This window comes from Papaver somniferum, chromosome 8 (genome assembly GCF_003573695.1).
Source record: "Papaver somniferum cultivar HN1 chromosome 8, ASM357369v1, whole genome shotgun sequence".
Lineage (NCBI taxonomy): Eukaryota > Viridiplantae > Streptophyta > Magnoliopsida > Ranunculales > Papaveraceae > Papaver > Papaver somniferum.
The window spans coordinates 150,338,420-150,349,578 of record NC_039365.1 but is presented as its reverse complement, the minus strand read 5'-3'; the positions used below and the strand labels follow the sequence as shown (position 1 = coordinate 150,349,578).

The 11,159-nt window shown below is 34.0% G+C and overlaps 1 long non-coding RNA gene across 1 annotated transcript; it reads right to left on the bottom strand.

The window, feature by feature from the left end:
- Positions 1-5,689: 5,689 nt before the first annotated feature.
- Positions 5,690-8,813, bottom strand: LOC113304647. Its single transcript, XR_003338277.1, has 10 exons — positions 8,676-8,813; positions 8,529-8,570; positions 8,384-8,423; positions 8,008-8,234; positions 7,677-7,802; positions 7,427-7,512; positions 6,769-6,920; positions 6,509-6,557; positions 6,202-6,343; positions 5,690-6,102 (listed from the first exon to the last, which is right to left on the bottom strand). It is a non-coding gene; the product is annotated as an uncharacterized LOC113304647 (long non-coding RNA).
- Between the last annotated feature and the right edge of the window lie 2,346 nt (positions 8,814-11,159).

The following is an 11,159-nucleotide window of genomic DNA, read 5'->3' as shown; positions in this document are numbered from 1 at the left end:
CAGAAACATAATTGGTAGGTATAAAGTTGATTTTATCCACCGAGTATGGTTGATGTTCTTAAGAAATGAAGAACATCAACCATAATTGGTAGGTAAAATAGATTGTTATTTACCGACTATTTTTTTGTCAAAAAATTCAATTTTTCTGTACTAAAACTTAAGCATAATCGGTAGATATCATCCACCCGTGTTTACCGATTATAAAAATAGAGAAATTCAAAATTTTGTAAGTTTTTGTAAAATTAGAATCCAGGGCTACTATCACAATTGATATATAATGAACATCACGAGACTACCGATTGTGAAAGTAAAGAAATTCAAAATTTTATAAGTTTTTGAAAAATTAGAATTTGTGCTACTACCACAATCGGTAGATAATGAACATCACGAGACTACCGATCTTGAAAGTAGAGAAATTCAAAATTTTATTAGTTTTTAAAAAATCATAATTTGGGACTACTATCACAATCGGTAGATAATGAACATCTTGAGACTACCGATTATGAGATTAGAGAAATTCAAAATTTTATTAGTTTTTGAAAAATCAGAATTTGAGGCTACTATCACAATCGGTAGATAATGAACATCACGAGACTACCGATTGTGAAAGTAAAGAAATTCAAAATTTTATTAGTTTTTGAAAATTCAGATTTGGGGCACATCACGAGACTACTGATTGTGAAAGTAAAAAAATCAAAAATTTATTAGTTTTTGGAAAATCAGAATTTGGGGCTACTATCAAAATTGGTAGATAGTGAACATCACGAGACTAGCGATTGTGAAAGTAGAGATATTCAAAATTTTATAAGTTTTTGAAAAATTAGAATTTGGGTTACTATCACAATCGCTAGATAATGAACATCACGAGACTACCGATTGTGAAAGTAGAGAAATTCAAAATTTCTTAGTTTTTGAAAAATCGGAATTTGGGGGTGGAATCACAATCAGTAGATAAGGAACATCACGAAAATACTGACTGTATAACCGATAGATAACGAACATCACGAAACTACCACTTGTGCTTCTCTTTTGGAACGGAAGAGTATAATCGGTAGATAAAGTACTCTATTATCTACCGATTATGGAACGTTAATGTCGTTGAATGATTCAAGCGTCTCTAACCATTATTGAATCTTCAACATGATATTCTTCACGATGTTTCTCACCTTCTTCTTCATAACCATCCATGTATGTTATTGATTAAAAAAAAATTGGTTTCTCCCACTTTTTTTTTTTTTTTTTTGCTTCTTCTACTAGAACTTTAAAACTCACAAACTAAAATAATTTTCTTATATATAAGAAATTTCTCCCGATTATAATTTATCTCTCGATTGTTTGGCCATTATGAAAAATGGAAGATAAGGGATGGCTTCATTTTAGGTTTGGATGACCCGTTTTTGTCTTATTAGTCGCCTCTAATTCCTTTCGAATCTCCCCTAAAAATGGCAGGATTCATAACAATTGAAAAAGCGGGGGTCTAACAACCACACCCAATATTTCGTTTAGCAATCTGTATGGACTAACTCCAATATAATTCCAAGAGAATCAACTAGACAGTCATACTCAATCAAGGAAAATATATCCAAGAGTTACATCTCAATTTCTCAAATCAATCTGCAATCGAACAGATAGAAATCTGTGATTACTTTTTATATCTTACCTATTGGAGATTAAATCTCGAGCAAATCTTAGAGAAGATAGTAGTCAATACGATATAACAAAGTAAGATCAGAACGTGCAACTACAGAAAACATAGTTGGGTCTGGCTTCAGAATCCCAATGAAGTATTTAAGTCGTTAACTTATAATGGTTTTAGGAAAAACATAGGTTAAAGGAGAATCGATTCTAGTCGCAAATAGTATCACGCAAGAGGTGTGGGGATTAGGTTTCCCAGTTGTTAGAGTTCTCCCTTATATAATCTTCAAGTCAGGGTTTGGAATCAATGCTACCTTGGTAACAAAGCATTCAATATTCACCGTTAGATGAAAACCTTATTAGATTAAATGTAATATCTTTCAACCGTTAGATTGGCGTAGCTTGTTAACATACAAATGAAATGTACCTTCAATAGATATAGGTAACCGTACCTAAACGTGTACACTTAGTTGGCACACAATAATAGTTAACCGAAGTTAGCCATATGAACACTTTCATATCAACCTTGTTCATCTTAATCACAACTATCTCAAATGAATCAAATGAAACTAGTTATAGAGTTGTTCAATTGTTAATATTCTCATAGAAGTATACAAGACAAAATTGAAGCAAAATCGGTTTTGATTCACTCGAATCAATTCATGAAGAATATAGCCATGGTTTGCAGTGATTGAATTCTTTATTATATAAATGTATTTGTTCATTAGTATGTAAACATATATAAACGATTTTAGAATTTAACCCACTCAGGTATGCAAATGCGTACGCATACCTAAGTTCCCGGACTTGGTCTCGTTCGCCAGTATGCAAATGGGTACGCATACTATCGTTCATGACCGAACTCAGTTGAATCAATACACATACGGGTATGCATATTATAGTTCTCGGACTTCAACTGTTGAATCAGTACGCATACGTATATGCATACTAAATTCCTGGACTTGGAATACACGTGCAATAGTTAGCATACAAGTACGCATACTTTGCTATATCCAATCAAAGGTTAATTGTTCTAAACTCCTATTTTAATCATTGAAACATTCTTAGAAGACGAGAATAGCTGTCTCACACAAACTATTAGCTTCAAAGCAATTTTCAAGTGATCAAATGATCAGTACGAGACATTCTGAGTCTACATCAAATGATTGTGTCACACAAATCATATAAGATGTTACCAGGCGATTTTCACATGATCATCTTTTGACTTTCGTCAAGAATAAAAGATGAACTTGATTAAAGAGAAAGCTTGCCAACATATATTTCGAGAAATATGTAAGTGAGTTAAACTCAGCTCTAAATATCAAATGTGTATAAATTAAAGTTTATATAGCTATACGACTTTTGTCTCAATAGGAGATAGAATAGAAATAGACTTATGAGTGATAGATGAGTTCAAGTCTCCACATACCTTTTGTTGATGAAGTTCCACAAGCTCCCCTTAGTAGTTCTTCGTCTTCAATCGATGAACGCTGTGAAGTCTAAAGCTCAACTACACATTCTATCCTAATCCGAGACATAGCTATAAGTATACTAGAAATCAAGACTTATAGTTTTGACAACTAAACTTGATAAACAAGCTTGAGATAGCAATGCTTGCGAGTTCGACCGAGCAGTGCTCTAACAATCTCCCCCTTTCTCAATTTTAGTGATAAAACTATCAATACATATGGATTACAAAATAAATAAACTTTGTAGATTCTAATCCAAATGCTTGATTTCCTTGGATGTTCAACATTACTCGAAATCTTCGTCACTTCCAAGTACTCCAGTGATTCTGAACGTGTTCAACTCAGCATCATAGTTGTTGAAGATCCATAGCCATAACAATAAGAAAACAATTGTTCTCAATTATTGCTATACAGTGTCATAGTATTATTACACAACATCAAAGTTCAATTGTATCACAACTTTGACAATAATACTACGGTAATACGTATCACTTTCCCTTGGTCAATACTTCATCTCACAATGAAAACCACTCCCCCTTACATAATGATTTGTAAACCGTATGTATTTGTGGTATGAACTACACAATAATTCTCCCTCTTTTTGTCAATATAAATTGGCAAAGTTACGAAAAATAGCGGGATCATAATGAAATTCTCAAAGAGATACTTCATGACTAAAAGAGAACATATCAACTTTGTTTCGATGATTTCACATAGTCTTTCGAAACTTAGTGTATTCATCAAGGAGTTATAAAGATACAAGATAACTCCTAAAATATTCCATAGCCGCACTCCCCACAAAGATTTGGCGATTAAGCACAAGTTCCATTAAGAACTCTCCCCCATAAATGTCATTCCCGAAAGAACAACAAGAGCGACCATACTTTTACAAGAAAAGAAGGATTTCTTTGGACATTAACAAATCACATGAAACATGAATTTGTATCCATAAAACTCAATTAAATTAACCACAAAGGAACCTCAATGATTAATTTAATCGGAAATTCTCAACAGAAGAAAACTTACGGAGCCATACAATACTTTCACATAAAAGTGGATCAGGGAAAGATCAATACTGCGGAATATACAAAAGTGTAGCACCCCCTAAGCTAGCAGCTGATTAATCCAAGAGATTAACTATAAAATGAGGCACTAAAGATCTAAAACATCTATTTAAAACTCTAAGAAGAAGTTCTAAACAAAGATAAACCCGAATCTAAACCCTCTCTGAAATAAATACAAGAACTCCTCTCAAGTGATACATATTTAATAATGAGTTGGTTTACAAATAAAATATAAACACAAAAATAAACATAGCATAAGCTAACCAACTAATGAAACCAATTCCTCGAAGCTTTAATCGCCATGTGCACATCTTGATCTGTCTCTGAAACTGAAAGTGGGAATTGAGTGAGCACATCATCCTGAAGGGTGCCCAGTAGAAATAACAACTAACTTTCGAGTAATCACTAGAATGATTTAAAGACAATGCAGGTTTTGCTAAAAACGATAAAACACAGAAAAACAGATAAAGCATATTAAAATAATAAGTTGTACTGAAATATAAAGTTAAACCAACCATTAAACCGGCACACATTCACAACATAAATAATAGTCGAGCGACGTCTTCCTTCGGAGTAGCAACGCATGACTATTCTCCAGTGCTAGATTATCTATGTGTTAAATAATTGAGACTAAATAATCTTTAATCCTCTATTAAAATTTCTAACCAGAACACAACTGGTTTCACCCTACAATTTTTACATCATAATTATATATACACAGATACACAAAACGAAGAACAAGCAAATTAACATGTTATACAAAATCAATCAAATCAAAAATCATTTAGTTATTGATTGTTTTTAGTGAATTAAGATTTATCTCACAAACCCAATCCAGTTCTAAACCAATCTAGTTCACTAACTGGCACTGTCTATTCCTATCTATTGTTTCCCATATAAGATCTAATAGTGAGCTTTGATACCAACTTTGTAGCACCCCCAAAGCTAGCAGCTGATTAATCCACGAGATTAACTATAAAATGAGGCACTAACGATCTAAAACATCTATTTAAAACTCTAAGAAAGAAGTTCTTAACAAAGATAAACCCGAATCTAAACCCTCTCTGAAATAAATACAAGAACTTCTCTCAAGTGATACATATTTAATAGTGAGTTGGCTTACAAATAGAATATAAACACAAAAATAAACGTAGCGGAAGCTAACCAACTGACGAAACCAATTCTTCGAAGCTTTAATCGTCATGTGAACACACTACCCACTCAACCGTTACGAAACACGGTGCTACAATTTTTTTGTATAGGCCCATTAGCGTTACGATTTTTTTTTGCAACGGCTTACGGCCTTTACTACGTGGCACTGTCGTAACATGCGACAGCCGTTACGAATTTATTTTGTAACAAGGGTTGGTAAAAGCTTCAAATCGTTACGAACCTTTTTGTAACAGTAAAAGATTACTGCCAGTCAATATTGACCTTGTCGAAACCAGTCAATAAATGACCAATTCTGACCAGGTCAATGTTGACCGGCAGTTCATATTCGGCCGGAAATATGCCGGAATCAAAATAAATTACCTGCATAAATCATTCACTCAATCCAACAAAACTCTATCACACATTCAACAATAATGACTTGTTTTATTCTTAACATAATGGTTAGAATTATGTTAAGTTGTCGTTGTTGAAAGAATAAAACAAGTCATTATTGTCGTCTACGTCTTCAAGCTCATACAAAATCTGTTTAGAACTTGAGAACATACAAGACAAAATTAATAGACGCAGAACTCAAATAACAGTCTTTGCTTTCTCTTGCGTACTGGTTGAGTGGGTATTGGAGCAAATCAGCTACAAGGTATGCAGAGTAGAAACGAACACCAAACCGTCTAATCAAAAACTAACATCAGCACCAGCAACCAAAGCTTCCATGCATTCTTTGGTTTCATACCTTGCAACGGTACCAGGGTTGTTCACCACATCTCAAACAACCAACAATAAACACCAAGTTAGCAATGTGATCATATAGGTTAATACAACAGATAGAAGAACACAATATAGTTGCATTTAGAAGTACTAACCTGACTTGGTCATACCAATGCCACTGTCAAAAAGGCTAAGGGTGTTGTTAGCTTGCTCTTATCAAACCGTCAAATCCGATTTTGTCCAAGGGCTCTCTTTAACTACTTCCATCTTTCATAGACTACGCTCTCTTCTACATCACTAGTCCAGCCAGCGTATAACAATATAATTAGAAGTGCAGTATAATCAAATGACTACACAATCTAGAAAAGATATGGATATGACTTGATAAGGAACATGAAAATGTTGGGAAAAAAAAACAAGTGTCTAAGCAAGAGACTCCAAGTCATGATTATAAATTCTTACCATGATTTCCAATGTCTCTGCGTCACCCACATCCTTTGTCCTTAATAAGCTGAAATACAACCAGCAAAAAACCATCAAAAATCCAATATTAACCTGAAATTTTAACAGTGTATAAGCTAATAGAGTATAAGACACCAATCGAACAGTGTGAAAAAAAAAAACAAATCTTTGTTCCTTTTACTTGCCAGGTTCTCATGTTTAGACGTCCGTCGGTGATTGGAACACTGCATGGGAAACAATATCAGGATATACCAATTTACCTGAATACATAGACATCCGTCCTTCAAGAACTATCAACCTTCACAAAAGCCAAAAAAAATCATCTTGAATACGAGTCACAACTGCCATATGTTTCGAGTGAGACGCAAAGTGGTGTCTCTGAACAATCTGCACCGAACGGTTACCACATACCCTGATATCCAAATGAAAATACGATAAAAGAAAATTGTGGAAAAGATAGGAAAAATGAGAACTGCCAAAAATGATATCAGGAGCATGGCACTTGTAGTGGTCGAGGATCAGACAATATCAATGAGAGCATCATTTTTCTATAATTTGAATTTCTTTAATACTTGTCATCATACTAAAAATCATTAAGATTGTGAGGAACAAATGAACATGAAGCATTTTTTTAATGCCAAAAAAATTAATAAAGATCTTTCCTAATCCTTAAGACAGTCAACAATATAATACTAGTATAAAGATTGCTTAAGCTAATAAATATCTGAAGGATTTCTACGAAGTGCTCTTTGTTGAGGTTATGATAATTAATCAAAGATCTGAGCCATCAAATATAGTATTTAAGAGTGACAACTAACAACAGGAAGTACTGTTTACAGAACAGAGTACATGGATCAAATAAGTAAACCAGTAAATGCAAGATGCTGATCATTAATAACAATAAAAATTGCAGCTTACTTTTTGGACATAGCCTATTCATCTGATGTGCAAGTCCAGTCTATTCCTTTAAGCGCTGCCTTTTCAACAGGGTCACCAACCTGCAACTGTAGTTGTTTTTTTGAGAAGCAATTTAATAACCATGATTTCAACCCTTCAACCAAATGCACGAACGCTCAAGTATAAAAATGAATGTAACAGCATATTATTAAGATAAGAAATTGAAAAGATGGGGAGAAACTTGCAGGTGCCAAATACAAAATACACATACCATCTTGCTGTCCACAAAGACCAACACATGACAAGCAACAAGAATCTCCACTGTGCGAAGAGGAACTTCAATCATATCTGACACTAGATCCTCATTGTCGTCCAATCCAACAACGCCTTGAAACTCCTGAAAACAACAAAGACAACATTTCCTGGTAAAATATCAGTACCAGAGAGCTTTAGCCACCTATTTTCAGCAGATAATACTCAAGTCAAGAATCATTTCAAAAAAAAAAAATCGCCTAACAGTTGAAAAACAAGAATGCACAGATGACAAACACAATCACAATTCACAGAATATAACAGACTTCTATTAGGTAAAGAAAGTTTACCTTAAATCAAATTCCTAGATTGAAGTAGTTGATCTTGATTCCTTGTTATGCCTCAATTGAACTTTTAAATCATCACTTCAACCCCTAACCATCAAATTCATCTTCAATCACCATCATCTATACTCAGAACCCGAAAATAATTCCCAATTCTTTCTTCTCTCTAATCAAAGTTCAAAACATCGATTCACTTCTCAAACCACCAAACCCAGTCTTTGATTTCTTCTTATCTATCACAAAATTGAACCTTCAATCAATTTCCAAACCCTAACTTCCTCTCTATGAAATCAAACAAATCAATATACTAACTGAAACCCTAAGATAGAAATTAAACAAATCAGTTCATACTAATTGAAACTAAACAAATAAATTCATATACCTCAACTTTAGTTCTTCAAAGTTCTTCAATCTTTTAAACCCTAAAATGAAATCAGAAAATCAGATTAGATCATTTAGTATATACCCTTCAAACCATATATCTTTCAAGCCCCAAAATTAGAGTTAATAGATGATGAAACAAATACCTTAGAAGTTCTTCAAAGTTCTTCAACAGATAAAACTTTAAACTGAAATCAGAAAAGAAATTGTATTAAATTTATCAGATGAAAAAAACCCTAATAAAAAGAAAACAAACGATTGATTAATGAAAACCCTAAATCGAAAAAACTTACGATTGAAATAACATATCAAAACTGTTGCAAGACTCTAATATCTAATCTCTTTGATCGATTTATCAGATGACTGAATTAACAGATCGAAACTGGTGAAACCCATCTCTTCAAGGGAGGCGATGAGAAGAGAAAAGATAGAGAGAAAGGGAAAATAGAAATGGTGAGCTTAGGCTAAGTCCTATCCTATGGGCTAGATATCTAGCTGCTAGATTGGTCATCCACGTCAGCTAGGACAACCTCCTAAGTCCTACGGGGCTAATCTAACAGCTAGATTAGAAGACCACGTCAGCGGGACCACCATCTAGCGCTGAACGGTTCAGCGCTTTAAATCTCAACCGTTGGATCAGAAAATTTTCTCTCAGCGCTGAATGGTTCAGCGTTTTGGTTACCTTTTGAGCGCTGAACGGTTCAACTTTTGAAACTAGCTGCTAGTTGAACTGCGAGCAAATGCTATGAGAGAGAAGCAGCATGTACAAGTGTTAACTTTTTTCCAACACTTATTATTTGATTTGCAACACTTTTTGGTCAATATAGCAGCTCAATCTAGCCCATAGGACTTAGCCTTAGTCGATGGTCGAAGATGAAATATCCCTCATCTCTTCAAGGGAGGAATTATCCTCCAGCACAACCAAAGTTGGGTGGGAAAAAAATGGCACACGACTGAATGGCACATGCGCAACTAACCCCTGTTATCAGTTCTTGTGTGACCAAGCGTGAGTAGCACGCGTAAAACATTAACCTGTTACGACTTGTAACGGCTATCACGTGTTACGACTTATGAAAAAAAATTGTAACGGCTAAAGCCAGTTACGACAGGGTTGTAACGGCTTTTTGTAATAGAAAAATCCGTAACGGCTGCTTGGCCGTTATGAATTTTAGTTGCGAATCTGGAAAAATGGTGTAGTGACATCTTGATCTGTCTGTGAAACTGAAAGTGGGAATTGAGTGAGCACATCATCCTGAAGGGTGCCCAGTATAAAATAACAACTAACTTTCGAGTAATCACTAGAATGATTTCAAGACAATGCAGGTTTTGCTAAAAACGATAAAACGCGGAAAAACAGATAAAGCATATTAAAATAATAAGTTGTACTGAAATATAAAGTTCTACCAACCATTAAACCGGCACACATTCACAACATAAATAATAGTTGAGCGACGTCTTCCTTCAGAGTAGCAAGGCATGACTGTTGCGGATTCTTCAGTAATCATTAAAGTGCCTATGAGGTTTCCGTCCTCAAGTCATAAACGATATTTACCTTACTAGTACCTTATTCTACGCGCACTCTACATATCAAGTATTCAAAGAAACTAATGGTAACAATATTATATCCGAAAGAAGTGCTTACACAGTGGAGAGCCCGTAATCCGTCCAGCGTAAATCCAACTATCATATATAAGATTCTCAACATCATTCTCTCTAAACACCAGAACATAATATAGTATCTTTTGAAAGTAATTTAAAAGAATAGTAAACATTCATGTATGAGACATGCGTTTCCCGTACAGAAATAGGGAAAATAATATTCAACTTGACCGCCTATTAGTTTATTAGTGGTAGCAATTTTCGCTCATATAAGCATAGATATAGATATAACTTTTGGGGCACACATCTCACACCAATCAAAAGGAAACCTTCTCCCTTTCACGCTAACAATAAATAAATAATGTAACCACTTTCCAGTCAATGGAAAGAATCACTTTTTGAAAATAAGTAGATACTCCCAAAACACAGATATTAGTTTTTCTAAAGATCCATGCCCATCCCAAAATGTAAAAGAAACCGAGTTTGTATTACACATAGATAATACATGCATACACTATCATATAGTAACAAAGATATGCATGGATTTCATAAGATATAGATTTGTAAAACAATAATGAATACAAGAGAGTTCGTTATCGATTTCCACCTCTTTTGATGACAAGCCTCGCATACCTTGAAATGTATAATCCATTGGTTTGTCTTTTGAAAATCGATCGTTGTTAAAAGAAAGTAACTTTATTAAATTACTAAGTTTGCATCACTAACATCATCTCCGACTCTATTGATTATTAACTATCATCATCATCATCCTTTCTTCTTAGCTTTCTACCTTAAGTTATGTTCTCTTTAGTTATTGATATTTATAAGGCCATCTATTTCTTCTTTTCTACTGATGTAACTCTCTCACCCTCACTAACATCTTCTAATCATCACCCACTATCTTCTTTTAACTCATTCTTGCATTGATTAACATCATCATCATTAATTCCCCTTAAGATTTCTCTCCCCACTAGCTATCTATTTCTCTTTTATTCTAAACAAAAACTTGATAATATTTATTACTCTTCCTTCTCTCTTTCTAACTCTCTGTCTCTACCACAAACAAACACCACCATCTTTATTTTCTGATAACCCACGAAGGAGCTAAATTGCATGGAGAAGATATACTCAAAACATATTCTATTTCTTTGAATTAATCCAAAGCTTCTACTATTTCA